This window comes from Pinus tabuliformis, chromosome Q (assembly GCF_031772625.1).
Source record: "Pinus tabuliformis cultivar Carrire ecotype Pingquan chromosome Q, CPIR1, whole genome shotgun sequence".
Lineage (NCBI taxonomy): Eukaryota > Viridiplantae > Streptophyta > Pinopsida > Pinales > Pinaceae > Pinus > Pinus tabuliformis.
The window spans coordinates 652480624-652498890 of NC_142296.1; the positions used below are offsets into that span (position 1 = coordinate 652480624).

The following is an 18267-nucleotide window of genomic DNA, read 5'->3' on the forward strand; positions in this document are numbered from 1 at the left end:
GCTCAATCCTTTAGACTCCTTTCATTTGATACTCAAAACTGCTTTTTCCTTTTTCATCTTAGCTCTGAAACCATGTTAGAAAATCAGAAAGGAAAAAATATTTTCTTATATAGATAACTACTTGTGATTCTTTTATCTTTATGTTCTTCTTTTATCTTTTAGTTCATCAAGCAATTACCAAAAACAATAGCACAAGGACAACAGATGTAGGCGGATAGCCAGCGCAAAACCCCTATCCAAGGGAAAACCCAATCAACAATTCTTCCTTCAATAGTTTCTTGAGATAATCCAAGACTCTTGACCTAAACAAAGACTTCCTCCACACCAAGTTAGCCCTCAATCCTTCTTGCAGATGATGACCCTTCAATAGAAACTTCGACCTAGCAACATCAACTTGCGGTAGTAGCTTCAACCCAGTAGCAGTAGCAACAACAACTTCGACTAGACCAAGAAAAACTTCGATCTCCCTAGATACTTCTCAAAAGTGAGAGATAGATAGCTCAAAATTTCAATCTTGGTGTCTTCCTTCTTCCTCCAAAAACTCGCACTTCTTTCCAACCTCTTTCCTTCTCTTTTCCAACTTCGCACTTCCTAGCTTCCAGCTTCAGGATATCAAACTATGAGAGAGAGTGTGAATTGCTCCAAATGAATTCGAACTGCCTTGTGTTGAGAAATCCAAAGAGTGGCGATTAAATGATTTCTCTTATTATGACATTATCTTGTGATGTTTTTCATTATTATTATTTGCTCTTTTGAATTATGTTTTCTTATCATCAAGGCTAATGCCAAGCAACAAATAAAAGAGAACACAAGATGTAGGCACGCTGCCAGGGCAAAACCCCACTCTAGGGGAAAACCCAGTCAAAATTCTTCCTTTAGTAGATTCAAGATGAGACGACTAAGACCCTTACAATTTAGACTCTAGACTACCTCCATCAAGTCATCCTTGTTTGTTCTTCCTTTCACTGTGTTTGCATTGAATACTTGTCACTGTGTTAGCATGAAAACCTTATCACTGTTAATTGCACCGAGATCTCATCACTGTAATTACATTGAGATCTCACCACTATAGTTGCACCGAGACCTCATCACTATAATGCACCGAGACCTCATCACGATTTCATCACTGTAAAAATACCGAGATCTTCACCACTGTAATTACACCGAGACCTGTGATAACATGGCACCAAAATCCTTTACTGAGATTTCACCGAGACTATGGCACTGTGGTGAGACTTCATCTTTGTGTTTGCACCGAAATATGATAGCACTGAAACTGTGATAGCAGCGAGACTGTAATGGCACCGAAACCGTGATCACTGTAATAGCCCGAAATTGTGGGCATTGTAATAGCTCGAAATTGTAGTCATTGTAATAGCCCGAAACTGTGGTAGCACCGAAACTGTCCACTGTGATTTCCGAATTTGTCTTTAGCGAGTTTATTTTTGTGATTGAACCCGAGCTTTTGTGGTTGGATAATGTGAAAACCTTAGGCTTGTATATATAGTTGTTTCCCATAGTAAATAAGCTGACATGACTTCGTTGAAGGGTTGTGTCTCCATATATGTTGAGGCCAACTTGAGTTCATTTAAATGTAGCCGACTTGATGATGATCTATTTGAAGCCGACAGAAAGGAGACTTGATGGAGGAGTCTTTGAAAAATCAACAAAATGACTTTGACTCAAATAAACAATCCTAAATCCTACAATGGAGGCTTGACCTATGACAATTGACCCAAGCATGAAACCCATGCTTTAACAAGTCAATTCAATAATAATAAAAATTCTTTTTGCTTTTCTTTTGACAAATATATTACATTTTGACTCAAGTACAATTTATGAAGGCTGAACCTAGTTACATTCTTCAATACTCCCTCTTAACTAGGGAGGTATTCATATTTACATATAACCATAGAGTACATGGAAGATCTCAGAACACATCATCTACAAAGATGTTTAGGCACCACAATGCCATGGACTAGATTCCTGACCAGGGCAATCTATCCATTGGTCTCTCAACAATTTAGGCATCGCAATTGCACGGACTAGATTCCTGATCAGGGCAATCTGTCCGGGTGGGACTAATATGGACTCAATCTTTCAGCCTCTCTAGGTACCATCAGGCTTGCTAACCATCAACCCAGGGATCTAGGTGTGTATCCGAGGTCAGAGCTCTATGACCAACACCACCTTCCCAACTTCGGGACCTAGACATCAACACCAAGTGCCAGCCAAATGTCCTCCAAGGCAATGCTTCACTCACAAAGCCTCAACGCTCCTTGTTCTAGCAGATCAAGGACAACAAATCTCTCTCGATCAAACTAATCGGTAACCAACATGCTATCAAAACCTTCGAGAGATTTACCCGTACAAACACAACCCCAATCAATAATATCTTTCACATGTACATAATCAAATACAAACCTCCGGAGTCTTTCAGACAACTGATGTTGCTTCTCAACATAGTAGGACTATCAACAGAATCTTTGGCAAAAGATTCCTCAATCATACACTTTCCTTTCCTACTTCAGATGCATTCTCCAATCAAAACTATGCTATACCCTTCTTCTCAACCAAGAATCTTTCGTCTATCCAGGCTCCCTCTTAATCTAGGGAGATCAACTTCTTCTTTTCGACATCAAAGAATCTTTTGTGGCTTCCATCCTTCTCATCAGAATTATCATTACCATCACCATTTTCATCATGCTTATCACATCAACTTTTCTTTCGAACATCTTCACCATCTTGAAGATTGTGTACTTTCACAACTTAGATAGAAAGTACAACCAAAACTATAGAAGCATGAAGTTAGCCATATCATAATCTCTTATAATAACGGAAGCATTAGACTTTACAAACATAATTAGCAAGAAACTATACTTTAATATTTCAACTTCTTGCCCAGGTTTTGTTACAAACCCTAAATCATATTCACAACTCATCAAGGTATCAAACTCATTATGTCTAGGGTTTCAACATTCTTTCAATGACATGACATGATCTTTCATATAGAAAACCCTAGAAACAAATCAGATTAATATATCTAACAATTTTCAAATTTCATCCGTTAGACTTCCTACTAGGATTTCATGAGCTTCCAACAATCAAAACCAATCACAGCTCAATCAACATCATGACTAGTGTAAGGTTCCCTAATTTACTCATACATGAATGCAAAACTCTAATTTATTCAACAAGAATGTAAGACTCTGATTTACTCATACATTTACCTTTAACAAAATATGGAAACTATTTTGAGAACTTAAACAGAATTCATAACATCAAAATTTCATTGATTCGCTGTTGAGTACTTACCTAGTTTACTGTGGTTGAAGATGCCTCAAAATTGCTCCTGTTCCCGTTTCCGCTCCCGTTACCAAAAGACCAAAACCACCCAGCCAAATTGGGTACAACCTAGGTACTTAGTCCCAAAGTGCAGCTCAATTGACGCAATCTAGTCCCCCGTGCCCAAAACTTAAGAACAATTGAACTCTTCCTCTCAGTAAGTAAGATTCTCAGAAATTTCCCTTTCTCAGCCTCCTTCCCTTCCTCAAGATTTTCTTCCCCTTTTATTTCTCTGCCCACTGCCTTCTTCCCATCTCCGTGTCATTATTTTTGTTACGTGTAACTTTTTATAAAAATCAAATCTCATTTGATTTTATGGATTTTATTTTGAATACGTAGGATTTGATTTAATTAAAGTTTATTATTATTTTAATAAATTAATTTGATTTATTTAGTTTATAATTTTAATTAATTTATAGTATTATTTTATTAATTTTAATTTTAAATATAATTTTCTTTTAGTTTAAGGATATATATGTGTGTGTGTGTGTGTGTATTTAAGGTGGTATACGTATTACCTACCTAATTTGATATATATGATATTCTGGTGACATAGGGATTTATTTCGATAATAATTCATTACTTTAATTTATATCTCTCCTTGTAGTAACCAACCTATATATAGTGCGATACATGTGGGTCCATGCATACGTAGCTATCGTATGGAGGTCTCGTATGTATGCTAATATTCGTATTTTATTTATAGTTGTAAGTGGGTCATTACAACTAGCATCTACTAGGGTTTGATGTAAAACCCTAGATTTCCATCTACAAATTCTCAGCAATCACTATATAGATTCATAGATTCCGGATTGTCATATCACACATACTAGAGAAATTAACTACTACTAGGGTTTAGCTGCTAAACCCTAGATTTTCCAAACAACATCCCCTAGACCATCAAACTTTGACTAGGGCTTGTTTCCAAACCCTACGACTCATGATCATTAACACTTAGGTCAACACATATATCTAGGAATTCATTAGCATATCATAAGCACATCATACGTTAGGTAATATTACTACATTAGACATATACCGACCTAGACTAGGCTAGGGTTTCAAGCAAATGAACACATACCTAGGGTTCATTCCTGGGACTTTAAATACATAACAAGGGTTTTTCTTATAGACCAACCAAACCCTAAGGATCTAAGGTTTCAATTTATAGCAAACCCTACTTTACCAAAACTTCAAAGGTTCGAGATTTTAGACAACATCATTTCAACCCTAACAAGTTAGGGTTTTCATGATCATACCGAAATCCCAGAGATGACATCATCAACAAAAACTTCCAATAGCATTTCCCAATATCCCTAAGCAGTTTTAGGGTTTCAGACATTAACATTAGCATACCCTTAGGTTAGGGTTTTCTAGAGAACCTGTCTAGGGTTCTATAAAATCAATCAAGAATATGAGGAGGGTAGATTTATCAAAAGATGAATCACCCAAAACAAGAATCATTATGATTCAATATAGCTAGACATAACGATGTTAGTAATAGATTATCAGATGAATAAACACTTATTAAAAAGAAATCAATGTTTTGTAGTCTAAGGCATACCTGGAGATGTTCAAATCTTGTAAGGATTCCTTGAAGTGTTCTCCTTGTATTCGACCATGATCTTTTATACCTGTAATACATACTCTCAAGCAAAACATGTGATACCGAGAGCATGATTTTAATTTCTTAATCTAGATTTTCTATGTAACAATGAAGGATGGATTCAAGTTATTCTATTTTGCTTAACATCTAGATTACTTTATAAATCCTAGAAGATAAGGATTAAGGTTCTTGTATGTTCTTTTATCTAGACTAGAATTATATGGACCATCTAAGATTAGATATAATAAAATCTTATAAATATTCGTACCTCGAGTTTACTTATCTTGAACTTCTTTGATTAAGAGATCAATGTTTCATAGGACTTGATGCTTTCCTTGGAAACTGTAAACACAATGTTAGATGACTAAAGCATAGAAATCACAATACTTACTTGAGTTCCTTGAGCTGGTTCTTTGTGCTTTCCATAGGACAGACTTCTGGTTCTCTTCAAACTGAATACTTCTTGTAGTCATAGATACCTCAGATCATTGGTAGGTTTCCATAGGTAGTGCTTCCGAGATCCTTTTCCTCAACGAGTTGTAGACTGAATGTACTACTTCACTGTATACAGATATCATTGCTTCTATCTTATCACTGCTTCAGCACTTAGTGCTTCAACATATCAATGAGCCCGAATTCTTCTTCATGACTGTGACTGTGACTTCTCCCCATCTCTGAAGATGTTTTGAACTACAAACTCAATTCCTTAAGATAATCCATATTATCCTATTGTCTGAATTTCTACAATGTGATGAGACCGAACTTCACACTGTACTTACTTCTGAGATATCATTGAAGTAAAACCTTGTCACTTAATTTGTCTTCTTGAAACCTTCTCTGTAATTTAAGTGAAGTATCATCTTTCTTGACTGTGATTTTACCGAAAATCTAGTAACCCAATTTCTGAAATGATTCGAATTATCTAACTCTGAACTCCTTCTTAAGCTGGGGTCTTGATCTAACTGATATGTTCTTCAAAACAAATGCAAACAAATTCTTTCACTGAGTCTTCTAACTGCCTTTGATTATGACCTTACTCTGATACCATGTTGAGAAATCCAAAGACTGGCAGTTAAATGATTTCTCTTATTATGACATTATCTTGTGATGTTTTTCATTATTATTATTTGTTCTTTTGAATTATCTTTTCTTATCATCAAGACTAATGCCAAGCAATAAATAAAAGAGAACACAAGATGTAGGCACGCTGCCAGGGCAAAACCCCACTCTAGGGGAAAACCCAGTCAAAATTCTTCCTTTAGTAGATTCAAGATGAGACGACCATGACCCTTACAATTTAGAATCTAGACTACCTCCATCAAGTCATCCTTGTTTTTTCTTCCTTTCATTGTGTTTGCATTGAATACTTGTCACTTTGTTAGCGTGAAAACCTTATCACTGTTAGTTGCACCGATATCTCATCACTGTAATTCCATTGAGATCTCACCACTATAGTTGCACTGTGACCTCATCACAATAATGCACTGAGACCTTATCACGATTTCATCACTGTAAAGATACCGAGATCTTCACCACTGTAATTACACTGAGACCCGTGATAACATGGCACCGAAATCCTTTACTGAGATTTCACCGAGATTGTGGCACTGTGAAGAGATTTCATCTCTATGTTTGCACTGAAATATGATAGCACTGAAACTGTGATAGCAACGAGACTGTAATGGCACCAAAACTGTGATCACTATAATAGCCTGAAACTGTGGTCACTGTAATAGCTTGAAATTGTAGTCACTGTGATAGCCTGAAACTGTGGTCACTGTAATAGCTCGAAATTGTAGTCACTGTAATACCCTGAAACTATGGTAGCACTGAAACTCTCCACTGTGATTTCTGAATCTGTCTTTAGCGAGATTATTTCTGTGATTTAACCTGAGCTTCTGTGGTTAGATAATGCGAAAACCTTAGGCTTGTATATATAGTTGTTTCCCATAGTAAATAAGCCGACATGACCTCGTTGAAGGGTTGTGTCTCCATTGACGCCGACTTGAGTTCATTTAAATGTAGCCAACTTGATGATGATCTATTTGAAGCCGACATAAAGGAGACTTGATGGAGGAGTCTTTGGCCAATAAACAAAATGACTTTGACTCAAATAAATAATCCTAAATCCTACAATGGAGGCTTGACCTATGACAATTGATCCAAGCATGAAACCCATGATTTAACAAGTAAATTCAATAATAATAAAAATTCTTCTTGCTTTTATTTTGACAAATATATTATATTTTGACTCAAGTACAATTTATGAAGACCAAACCTACTTACATTCTTCAACACCTTGTATATATAGCCTTCTGGTGAGGTCGAATTACCCTTCTTTAGGCCGACTTGATGTGGAGGTGACAAAATTCATTTTTGAATAAAGAATAATTTTTTTTACATGATTCAAAAGCTGTTACGAACATAAATTGTATAAAATAATGTAAATATAGATTATAACACTACATCAAAACAATGATTAATTAGTGATTAGTTTAGTGAAGAGGTGTGTCCCCAAAGGACATGACTGTTCATAAAGGGACACCTGCCTAGGTATATCAAGAAGGCCCTCATTGTAACATTGAACCATCACTTATACATTTTATATATAATAATTTTTTATTACAAATACTTCTGTGTATTTTACCATTTAAGTCAACAAGCTATAAGTTCTATTGCTTCAGTGGTATCAAAGCCATGGCGCACAATATAATCATGTGAGTCTTTGAACGTTGTTCGCCGCACAATATGCCATCACATTTACATTTTGAATGCGTTGAGTAGTTTAGTAAAATTCAAGAAGCATTTCAACGTTTAGAAAAGACATGTGCAGAAGCTACAACATGTTTTAAGGAAAGTTATGCAAAAATCGATAATAAGGAAGATGATAAGGATTATGGGAAAGAGGAGGAAGAAAACCAAGATCAAAATGATGAGAATAATGCACAAAACATTACATTTAATAATGGAGGAGATAAACTTGATCATAATGAAGAAGATTCACATGAAGATAGAGATGATCTCATCAACGTTGTTATGCAGCTAAGAAAGGTATACAATCATCCAGATATATTTGAAAGAAATGAAGACGCGAACGACATGGAGAAACTCTATGAATACAGGGAGCATCCCAATGAAGCCAAAGAAAAATCCAAGCATGAGAGTGATTACATTGGGATAATAGCAGCAACAAAGGGAAGTAGCAAGGCAAAGTAGATGGTGGAATAGCTTATTCTATGCTTCTTCAAGTATTTCCCAAGTCTCTCAGCCAAAGCCATCAATGCACATTTCAATCTGTGTAAAGAAGATGAGTTGGGGATTAGAGTGCAGGCAATTCTTGGACTTCCTCTTCTGTGCAAGGACACACTAGAGCATGTCCCCAAGATTGTTGATGTGCTTGGACAACTCCTTTTAGCAGAGGAAAACTTGGAGAGAGATGCTGTGCAGAAAGCGCTAATGTCCTTTTTAAGGCAGGACAATAAAGCATCCTTAACAACCCTCTTCAAGCACATTGAGAGTTCCGATGAGAACATTCGTGAGAGAGTACTGAATTTTGTCAAAGACAAGGTGTTTCCCCTTAAAGCTGAGTTATTGAAACCACAAGAGGAAATGGAAATGCATGTAACTTATCTGATTAAGAAGAGTTTGCAAATTGTCACTAGTGCAGAATTCAAGATGTCTATGGACTTTCTGAAGACTCTGAGCATCTTTGGTGAAAAAGCTCTAGCAGAACGTGCACAGGAGCTTATAGAAATTGTTGAAGGGCAAGCAGATTTGGATGCACATTTCAATGAATCGGATAATGATCATATAGACAAACTGCTATCTTGTCTATATATGGCTCTTCTCTTTTACATGAGGGGAGCACTAACAAGTACCTTATTTATCTTAATAAGCACATACTTCCTATTTTTGACAAGTTTCCTCAGGAAAAAAAGTTGGATCTGTTAAAAAATCTAGCTGAAGGCTCAGCTTATACAACTCCTCAGGATGCACAACATCTTCTTCCGTCTGTTCTTCAATTTCTAAAGAAATACATGCCACGACGTAAGATTGGGAAGTCGCTAATCAAGCCAAACAACTATGGAGTTGTCTTTAGTGCGACTTTTTGGAGATTCCGGTGACGGAATCCAGCGGAAAAAATTGGGGTTAAATCTTGATTTGTATTATTTAAAATGGTTTTTTAATTGCATTTTTGGATTCAACACCCTGAAAAAATCTTGGGACACTTTGATTGTGCAGAAATTAGCTATCAAACTTGCGATTTCAATAAATTGCTGCCGGATTTTGATCGGAAAAACCCACCGGAAAAGCTTCCAAAAAGTCTCTTTAAAGACAACTCCAACAACTATTACAGAGATCAAATGATTCCACAGCTTGTCCGCTGTCTTCCAGACTTCTAACCTGCTTGTCATTGCAACGTCACCATCCGTGTCTTCATTCCACCCGACAGTTCCCATCCGCTGCCCTACTTCCCGTCGCGTGCCTTGTTCGCTGTCCCGATAGTTGTTCCCTTGACGTGACTTTCCCCTGTCCGCTGCTGGCAATTTCCCCACACTCCTTGTCGTCTCCTGTCCACTGTCCCTTGCCGACAACACAACCTTCTGCTCTACGCTGCCATTTTTTATTACTGCATCAAAACGCCAACTGTGTTTCTGCTTTCCTTGTCTGATGCATATATTTCCTGAACACATTCGTCGTAAGAAAGAAACGTGACGATCGGTCAACAACATACACCGCTCGATCAAAATGTGGGTTATCCGCTGCAAAAGAAATCGGGCTTCACCCCTATGTGATGCTGACATACCGACACCCTCTGACAGCAAACCCGTCCAACGCATTTTTTTTTCACTACAGTCAAACGTTGTAGTCCATCAAATGCTCTGGCTCAGTCAACCTTCGTACGTTGTACCCTTTTAAAACGAAACTATATATATATATATAGAATTGCATTATATAATTATATTTTATATTATAATTATAATATATAGTTTCTAATTAATTAATTAATTCTATTATTTAATAATATATATATATATATATTTAAAAAAAAATTATTAAAATATATATATATATATATATATTCTAAAAAAAATATATTATAATTAAAAAAAATGGAACAACCCTAATCCCAAGGTGGTACTATCAACGATTACACATGCCAAAATGACGCGGTCAAATGAAGAAATTATTAGCGGTCAAGTGAAGAAGACATTCGTAGCAGATAAGAGATCAAGTCCTTTCATCAACAAGCTTTGAGGACAAAGCTTTTTGAAGGGGAAGGCAATGTTATGAACATAAATTGTATAAAATAATGTAAATATAGATAATAACACTACATCAAAACAATGATTAATTAGTGATTAGTTTAGTGAAGAGGTGTGTCCCCAAAGGACATGACCGTTCATAAAGGGACACCTGCCTAGGTATATAAGGCAGGCCCTCATTGTAACATTGAACCATCACTTATACATTTTTATATATAATAAATTTTTATTACAAATACGTCTGTGTATTTTAACATTTAAGTCAACAAGCTATAAGTTCTGTTGCTTCAAAAGCCCAAGAAGGGTCTCTTTTAATGGATAATGACTCTAATGATTCAGAATAAATCCTAGAAGTCCTCAATGGGGATTTTACCTAAAACTAGATGACCCAAGCATGAAACCCATGCTATAATAACTCATAATAATAATAATAATAATAATAATAATATTTTCTTCATTCTCTTGATAAGTACATTTCATTGTGACTCAAATACATTTATGAAGACCGAACCTAGTTACATATTTCAATACCTTGTATCGGTTGTACAATTATGAATAACTCCCTAGTTAAGAGGGAGTGTTGGAGAATGCAACTAAGATCGGTCTTCATAATTGTATCAAAATGAATAAAAAGAAGAAAAATAAATCTATTATTATTATTTTAGACAAGGCATGCATTTCATGCCCTAGGTTAATTGAGTCAATAAGACAATTTGTCATGAGGCGAAGTCCTATTTGGACTATTTGTAAAAAGAAAATAAAATATTTTTGTCAAATTGTATCCTCAAGACCAAGTCGGCCTGCGCAAAGGACGCGACTTTTCAAACACAGGAATCACTATATATTGGTCAATGTGCTCCTCATTTTGGACATCAATTCTATGCTTCTGTGGAAAAGACATGCGAAGTTTACAAAGACAGTTAAGTGAATTATTCTGTGGTATGAACCTGAAAGGAATGCAAACCCTTTGAAGAAAAGAATGCGAATTTTCTGTGAACTATTGAAGTAGTGATGAAGATTCTTTATTGGACAGAATCATGGCAGAATGGAGGGCTGACTTGGTGCTTGAAGGGATGTTGATCTTTGTCTTGGGTCTTGGATTTCTGACTTTGAACGGATTCTTTAAGAAGAAGAGATTTTTTGGGTTTTCCACTTGGACTGGTTGTGCCCTGGCTTGGAGCCTATATCTTGTGTCTATTATTTTCTGTGATCTTCATGATGTATGATTTTGATAATTGTTTGATGAAGAAACATAACAAACAGTAATAAAATGGCTAAACATATTCACAAACAATTATTAAGGAAATGAGAAATCACACTCATCCTGTAGCCTCCCTATTTCTCCAACACTTTGAACTACATGAAAGGGATTCTAGTAGAGGGTGCATCCCTAAAGGTCAAGCTAAACTAGGTTGTTAAGGAAGGGATGTTCTTTAACTTGGCTTGACAGAGACTCTATCAATTGGACACTACTCATTCTTAGGATAAAAAGGCAAGTGAAACCATGTGAAAGTTAATCAAACCATGAAATATGAACAAACTTTAAATGAGATCGATTAAGCAAGTGTGCTTATTCATGTGAGGAGATTATTTCTTGGAAATGGAAAGATAGATCTTGTTAAATAAATGATAGAACCATGAGATACTATCAAAATTTGAAATATGCATTCAATTACACAATGTGACCATGAGATTATAGGATTACATCAATCATTCATGATTTCATCAACATCAAAGATTAAGAGTCTGTTTGTCATCATCAAGATACCATCCACAATTTAGAGATCATATGCCAATAGTTATAACTCTGTTTAGGACAACAAGGAATTATTAAGTGCAATGAATAACCATGAGAGTGCTAAGTCTGCTACTGTCAGATTTGATAACTGTTGGAATTTCTAACTCTGACACGTTAGAAACCCTTCATGCACTTTACTGATTTATTCCTACCTACTTGTTGTGTTAATTAACAAGTTATTTACCATGTAAATACTGGAAATAAATAAAAGTACATGCTCAACACATTACAGATCATCAACTGAATGAAATAGAAACAAGCACACAAGTGACACCGTTGTTTTTGGACTAATGTCCCCGGAAAACCCAATGCAGGAAAACCGGTGCAACTATCTGAGGGTTTGATTTATTAAGCAGTTTTAGAATACAATCTGGGTGCCAAATCTGGCTCACCCAACAGAGAAAAATCTTGGCAATAGTACCTCTCTACTTGGAAGCAGATATTCTGGCTGAAACCCCGGATAAACACTCCGCAGCTCCACAGTTCCAATCTGCCCCACGAAACCCCAATGCCAGCCTCTAGGGACTGCGTCAGCCTCTATTTGGCCCAACGTTAGCCCAACGTCACTCTAGCTTGGCCCATGTCAGTCTCTGGAGGCACTGCGTCAGTCCTCTGGCCCTCTATGTCACCTACGCTGGCTCTCTGAGGCACTGCGCAGCTCCTGACTGTCTCTGCGTGAGCCCTAGCTGGCTTTGCGTGAACCCTTGGCTGCTTCTACGTCCCTCTCTTCGGCTACTGCATTGATCTTCCTGGTGCTATCTCTGCCTCTCTGCTTCTGTATTCACTGCCCCTCAGTTGCAACTCTGATCACTCTCTGAACTTTCTCAGCAAACCCAGCCCCAGAAAGTCGAAATCTTGATCAACTCGGTGTGTTCTCCAAGTGACCCTCAAGCCTCCTCTTATACTTTTCTCGTTGACAAATCAACGGCCGAGATTAAGTCCCTAATCAATGGCTAAGATTAGATCTGGCTTGATACATGAATTTTGGACCATTCTAACACAGTTTTATATTAATTCACATTAATATTTTATTTTCCCTAAGTTTAGACTTAGGGACTTCATTATAAATATTAATTATTTTAATATCTCCCAAACTATTTAGAATCTGCCCAAACCCTTTCTGGGTATTGGAGATCTCATGTGCCTTAGCCTCTCCACCAATTTTCGTGGCTAGAGCACATCCGATGCTACCCTAAATCAACACTCCCTCTTAGCGAGGACTGTGCTCTAGCAATACTCCTCACTGAGTATCACCCTGATCATTCGACATCGGTCCCTGTGCTGATGCTAGGCTTGTTGCCCATCATCTTCTGCACTGCTGCATCTTGTACTACTACCCATGGCCCTGCCACTGCCACTGCTGCATCTGTACTGCAACTCCTTCTACATCTGTGTTGCTGCCCATGGCCCTGCCACAACCACTACTGCATTTGCACTGCACCCCTCTCATCACGCTGCATCGTGCTGCCCATAGCACTACCACTGTTAACTGCTGCACTGCAACTCAGTTACTGAGAAGTAAGTAACTCATCTCCCAACTTTGACATCTCCATCAGGCTAGAAACACTCCCAATGCTGAAGCTCCCTCTGTCACTGACAAGTGCTCCCTCTCTGACCTTTGCGCTGCTGCAACAACTCTGTGCATCTCGCACTGATGCCTCACGCTGTCCTAGGAATCCTGCATTGTAGCTCCCTTTGTTGCTCCATCCGCATCCGTCTCTACTGACATCCGCCAGTCTTGCTACTCCTCTTCGGAGCTCCTGTAGCAAGGTATAATCCAAGAGGTTGGGTACCTTGAGGATCTTGCCCCTTATCTCCTGTAGTCTGTCTGACTACAACTCGATGTCTCCCCACTTCTGCTCAAGTGGTGTGTGTGCACTCATGGCACAGTCATCGTCTGTCTCCACTTCCTTCTCTGCCCTTGCTGGCACTGCCTTGGTCTCGGAGGCCTCTCCCTTGCTCTTCTTCCTTAGACACTGGATCACATAATGACCCAGCAGCCAGCTCCCCACAGTAGAAGCATTTGACCTTGGAGAGGTCCTTCTTCTTTCATTTCTCTTGCTTTCCCTCAGATGTTAGGGCAGCATCCACCTCCTCCTCCTTCTTGATTCTGATCCCCTTATCGCTGCTTCCCGCCTTGCTCAACCTTCTGATCTCTTCTTGGCGAAGAGCAGCCCACATTTCCTCCCAATTTGGAAGGGTCGCCCTGCCCAGTATGCTCTGGACAAACACCTCCCAGTCTTCTGAGACTGCGTTCAGGGTTGTTCTCACCATCAATTCTTGATCCGGCGTTGCCCCTATGGAAGTCAGCTGATCCTGGATCTCCTTCAATCGACTGAGGAATGGGTCGATCTATTCTCCCTTCTGCATCTGGTATGATCACAGTTGATTTTCTAGTAACATCCTTCTCTACACAAAAGTATGCTGGTACAATTTCTTTAGGGCCTCCCACATCTCATTTGTCATTTCCTTTTCGACAATATGTGGTACTACATGGTCCTTGACCCCATCAAGGATGATGCTCTTGGCCCTCGCCATTGCCTCCTCGTACTTGTCGTTATCAGCTGGGTCAACTGGGATAGCTATCGTCCTCAAGGCGAAGTGCTTGACATGATTCCTGTCTAGAACGGATAGGATTCTGGCCTTCTAGACTATGAAGTTTGAGGCTCTGTCTAGTCTATCCTGGTCTCTTACCCCGTTCACCACCATCTCGTTGCTCCTCTACTTCCCTCCTGGAAGTTCTCGGTATGACTCCCTCTGAGCCTTGATTTCCCTCATGGAAACCCTTCTGCCAATGTCGAGATGCCCCCACTCTGATTGTCTGTGTAGTTGCACCACTGATCTGGATTTTTTGGCTAGAAACCCTCGGTAGCAACTCCCTCCTCCTTGGTCTTGCCCTGTTAGGTACTATTCTGACTCCAGTACCCCACCAGCTCCACTCTGCAACTTACCCACAACCTCCTAAACCCCAACAAACTAAAGGTTAAAGCTCCTAGGCTCTGTGCAATCCTAGTACCAACAAATCAGCCTCCTCAGCCAAGTACGTCAGCCCTCCTGGCCTCTGCGTGAGCCTGCCTTTGCCTCCCTCAGCCTCTGCACTGCTTCTTCCTGGCTCAATCTTGATGACACAGGCACTACGTCACCCCTTCCTTACTGTTACTCTGCTAGGAACAACTTCTATCACTCGGCACAACTGTTTTCTGTTGCTGCTGCTCTGCTCGACTGATGTCCTCAGTTCTCCTGTGATCTGCAACCACACCCTCTGATACCATTTTGGAATTTCTAAGTCTGACACATTAGAAACCCTTCATGCACTTTACTGATTTATTCCTACCTACTTGTTTTGTTAATTAACAAGTTATTTACCATGTAAATACTAAAATAAATACAAGTACATGCTCAACACATTACAGATCATCAACTGAAGGAAATAGAAACAAGCACAAAGTGACACCGTTGTTTTTGGACTAATGTCCCTGGAAAAACCCAATCCGAGAAAACTGGTGCAACTATCTGAGGGTTTGATTTATTAAGCAGTTTCAGAATACAATCTGGGTGCCAAATCCGGCTCACCCAACAGAGAAAAATCTCGGCAGTAGTACCTCTCTACTTGGAAGCAGATATTCCGGCTGAAACCCCAGATAAACACTCTGGCAGCTCCACAGCTCCAATTTGCCCCACGAAACCCCAGCGTCAGCCTCTCTCTAGCCCAACGTCACTCTGGCTTGGCCTTCGTCAGCCTCTGGAGGCATTGCATTAGTCCTCTGGCCCTCTGCGTCACCCACACTGGCCCTCTGAGGCACTGCGCAGCTCCTGGCTGCCTTTGCGTGAGCCCTGGCTGGCTTTGCGTGAACATTTGGCTGCTTCTGCGTCCCTCTCTCCGGCTACTGCGCTGATCCTCTCGGTGCTATCTCTGCCTCTCCGCTTTTGTATTCACTGCCTCTCAGCTGCAACTCTGATCACTCTCTCAACTTTTTCAGCAAACCCAGCCCCAGAAAGTTGAAATCTTGATCAACTCGGTGTGTTCTCCAAGTGACCCTCAAGCCTCCTCTTATACTTTTCTCGTTGACAAATCAACGGCCGAGATTAAGTCCCTAATCAACGGCTAAGATTAGATCTAGCTTGATCCATGACTTTTGGACCATTCTAACACAGTTTTATATTAATTCACATTAATATTTTATTTTCCCTAAGTTTAGACTTAGGGACTTCATTAAAAATATTAATTATTTTAATATTTCCCAAACTGTTTAGAATCTGCCCAAACCCATTTTGGGTATTGGAGATTTCATGTGCCTTAGCCTCTCCACCAATTTTCGTGGCTAGAGCACATCCGATGCTACCCCAAATCAACAATAACCAGGACAACAAAGCTGATTATTATTAGTCAATTGCACTTCTTATAGTATCCAAGAATCATCCAATGATCATAAATTACTGCCACTTAGAACATGTTAACATAAGTATATTGCTAAATAAATCATAGAACCATGAGATACTATCAAAATGTGAAATATGCATCCGATTACACAATGTGACCATGGGATTAAAGCATCACATCAATCATTCATGATGTCATCAACATCAAAGATTAAGAGTCTGTTTGTCATTGTCAAGATACCATCCACAATTTAGAGATCATATGGCAATAGTTATAACTCTGTTTAGGACAACAAGGAATTATTCAGTGCAATGAATAACCATGAGAGTACTAAGTTTGCTGCTGTCAAAATTGATTACGAGGACAACAAAGCTGATTATTATTAGTCAATTGCACTTCTTATAGTATCCAAGAATCATCCAATGATCATGAATTGCCAACACTTAGAACATGTTAACATAAGTTGTGAAAATTCGATTACCCGAATCACCATTGCAGCAACTGAGTAAGTTCCTTTTATTTGTTAATTACTAAACAAATTATTCATTGTTTCCTACAGTAAACACCAAAACTAATACACTGCAGTCTTCACCAATTAAATTATAAGCGGAAACAAGAAACTGAGCAAGAAAGAAATACACAACACATTACACCGTTGTTTTTGGACAAAAGTCCCTGGAAAAACCCAATGCTGGAAAACCAGTACAGCAGTTGAGGGTTTGTATTATTAAGCAATAGTTTTTTCTGAATACAATCTCTGGATACCTTGCTGGCTATCCATTACAAAGAATATCACTAACAGAAGATTAGTGTCATGTCCCTTCTCAAACACATTTGTAACAGGGTGCCGCTACATAATTTTGCACAATTTTGGCTAAGGAAGAGAGCCCATCATTTTCGACTTAGGGACTTAGGAGGCAATTCGACTTAATTTGGTTGTTAGTGGAATGTGGGGGCCACCCACATGAAAATTCGAATTGGCCCATTCGAATAGCTTGGAGGGAAAGTCGAATAGGTGGATGGAGGGGCCCACATGAGGCAAGGGAGGTCCAAGGAGTTATAAGGAGGGAGCAACTCTCATTTTGGGTTTCATTCTTACATCTTGCAAAAAAAACTACTTGACTTTTCGCTCTGCTGTTTAGCTGAGTCAACTGGCTATCTAGCCACGAATCTCTCAAGTGGGAGATTCAACCTCTACTTCGGGGGACCATCCATGCCCGCCCTAGAGAGAGTTCCACGAGTTTTTCAAGAGTTCCAGGGTTGTGAGACAACGCAAAGCAGGGAGTGCGTATTTTTGGGAAGCTAGAGAATACACAAAGGGAGTTAAGAGCCATCAGAGATCAGGTGTTTGCCGGGAGAGTTAGAGAGCTGAGAGAGCAGCAATAGGCCAACATTCTTGCTGAGTTTTATAGCCAGTAGAGCTAGCATTCCAGCAGTTCGAATTGTTGGGCTAGGGGACAGTGTAGAGGCCACTTCTAGCAGTTTCCGTGGAGCTTGGGAGCAGGAGCTATAAGCCAGAAGCTCATCTTAGAAGTCAGGGATTTGATAGCAGGGGTTAGCCCAACACTTTGGGAGGATTTATAGGCAATTTCTAGCAGGCTGAGTTTTGCAGTTGCAGTTGAAGTTGGGCTCCAAGGGGGTCAAATTTCAGAAGTCTAAACCAACCAAAATCCTTCGTGGGTTTCTCTGGGTTTAGGCCAAGGAGTTTGTGGTTAAAAGCACATAATTTTCTAGATTGTAGAAGTGCACCTTCCAGCCATTCGAACTTCACAGAAAGGCAATTTTCTGGGCAGTGCAGATTGGTGCATCAGTTGGGAAACCTTCAGCTTAGCCATTTTCCCACCTGTGTTTGGTCATGCTTGTCCATTGA

The 18267-nt window shown here is 39.1% G+C and overlaps 1 protein-coding gene and 1 pseudogene across 2 annotated transcripts in view; both read left to right on the plus strand.

Moving 5' to 3' along the window:
• LOC149221192 (uncharacterized) overlaps positions 1-18267 on the plus strand; it is a 311552-nt gene that overhangs the window by 130941 nt on the left and 162344 nt on the right. The window lies entirely within an intron of this gene.
• On the plus strand, positions 6772-9075 carry LOC149221193 (apoptosis inhibitor 5-like protein API5 pseudogene; annotated as a pseudogene).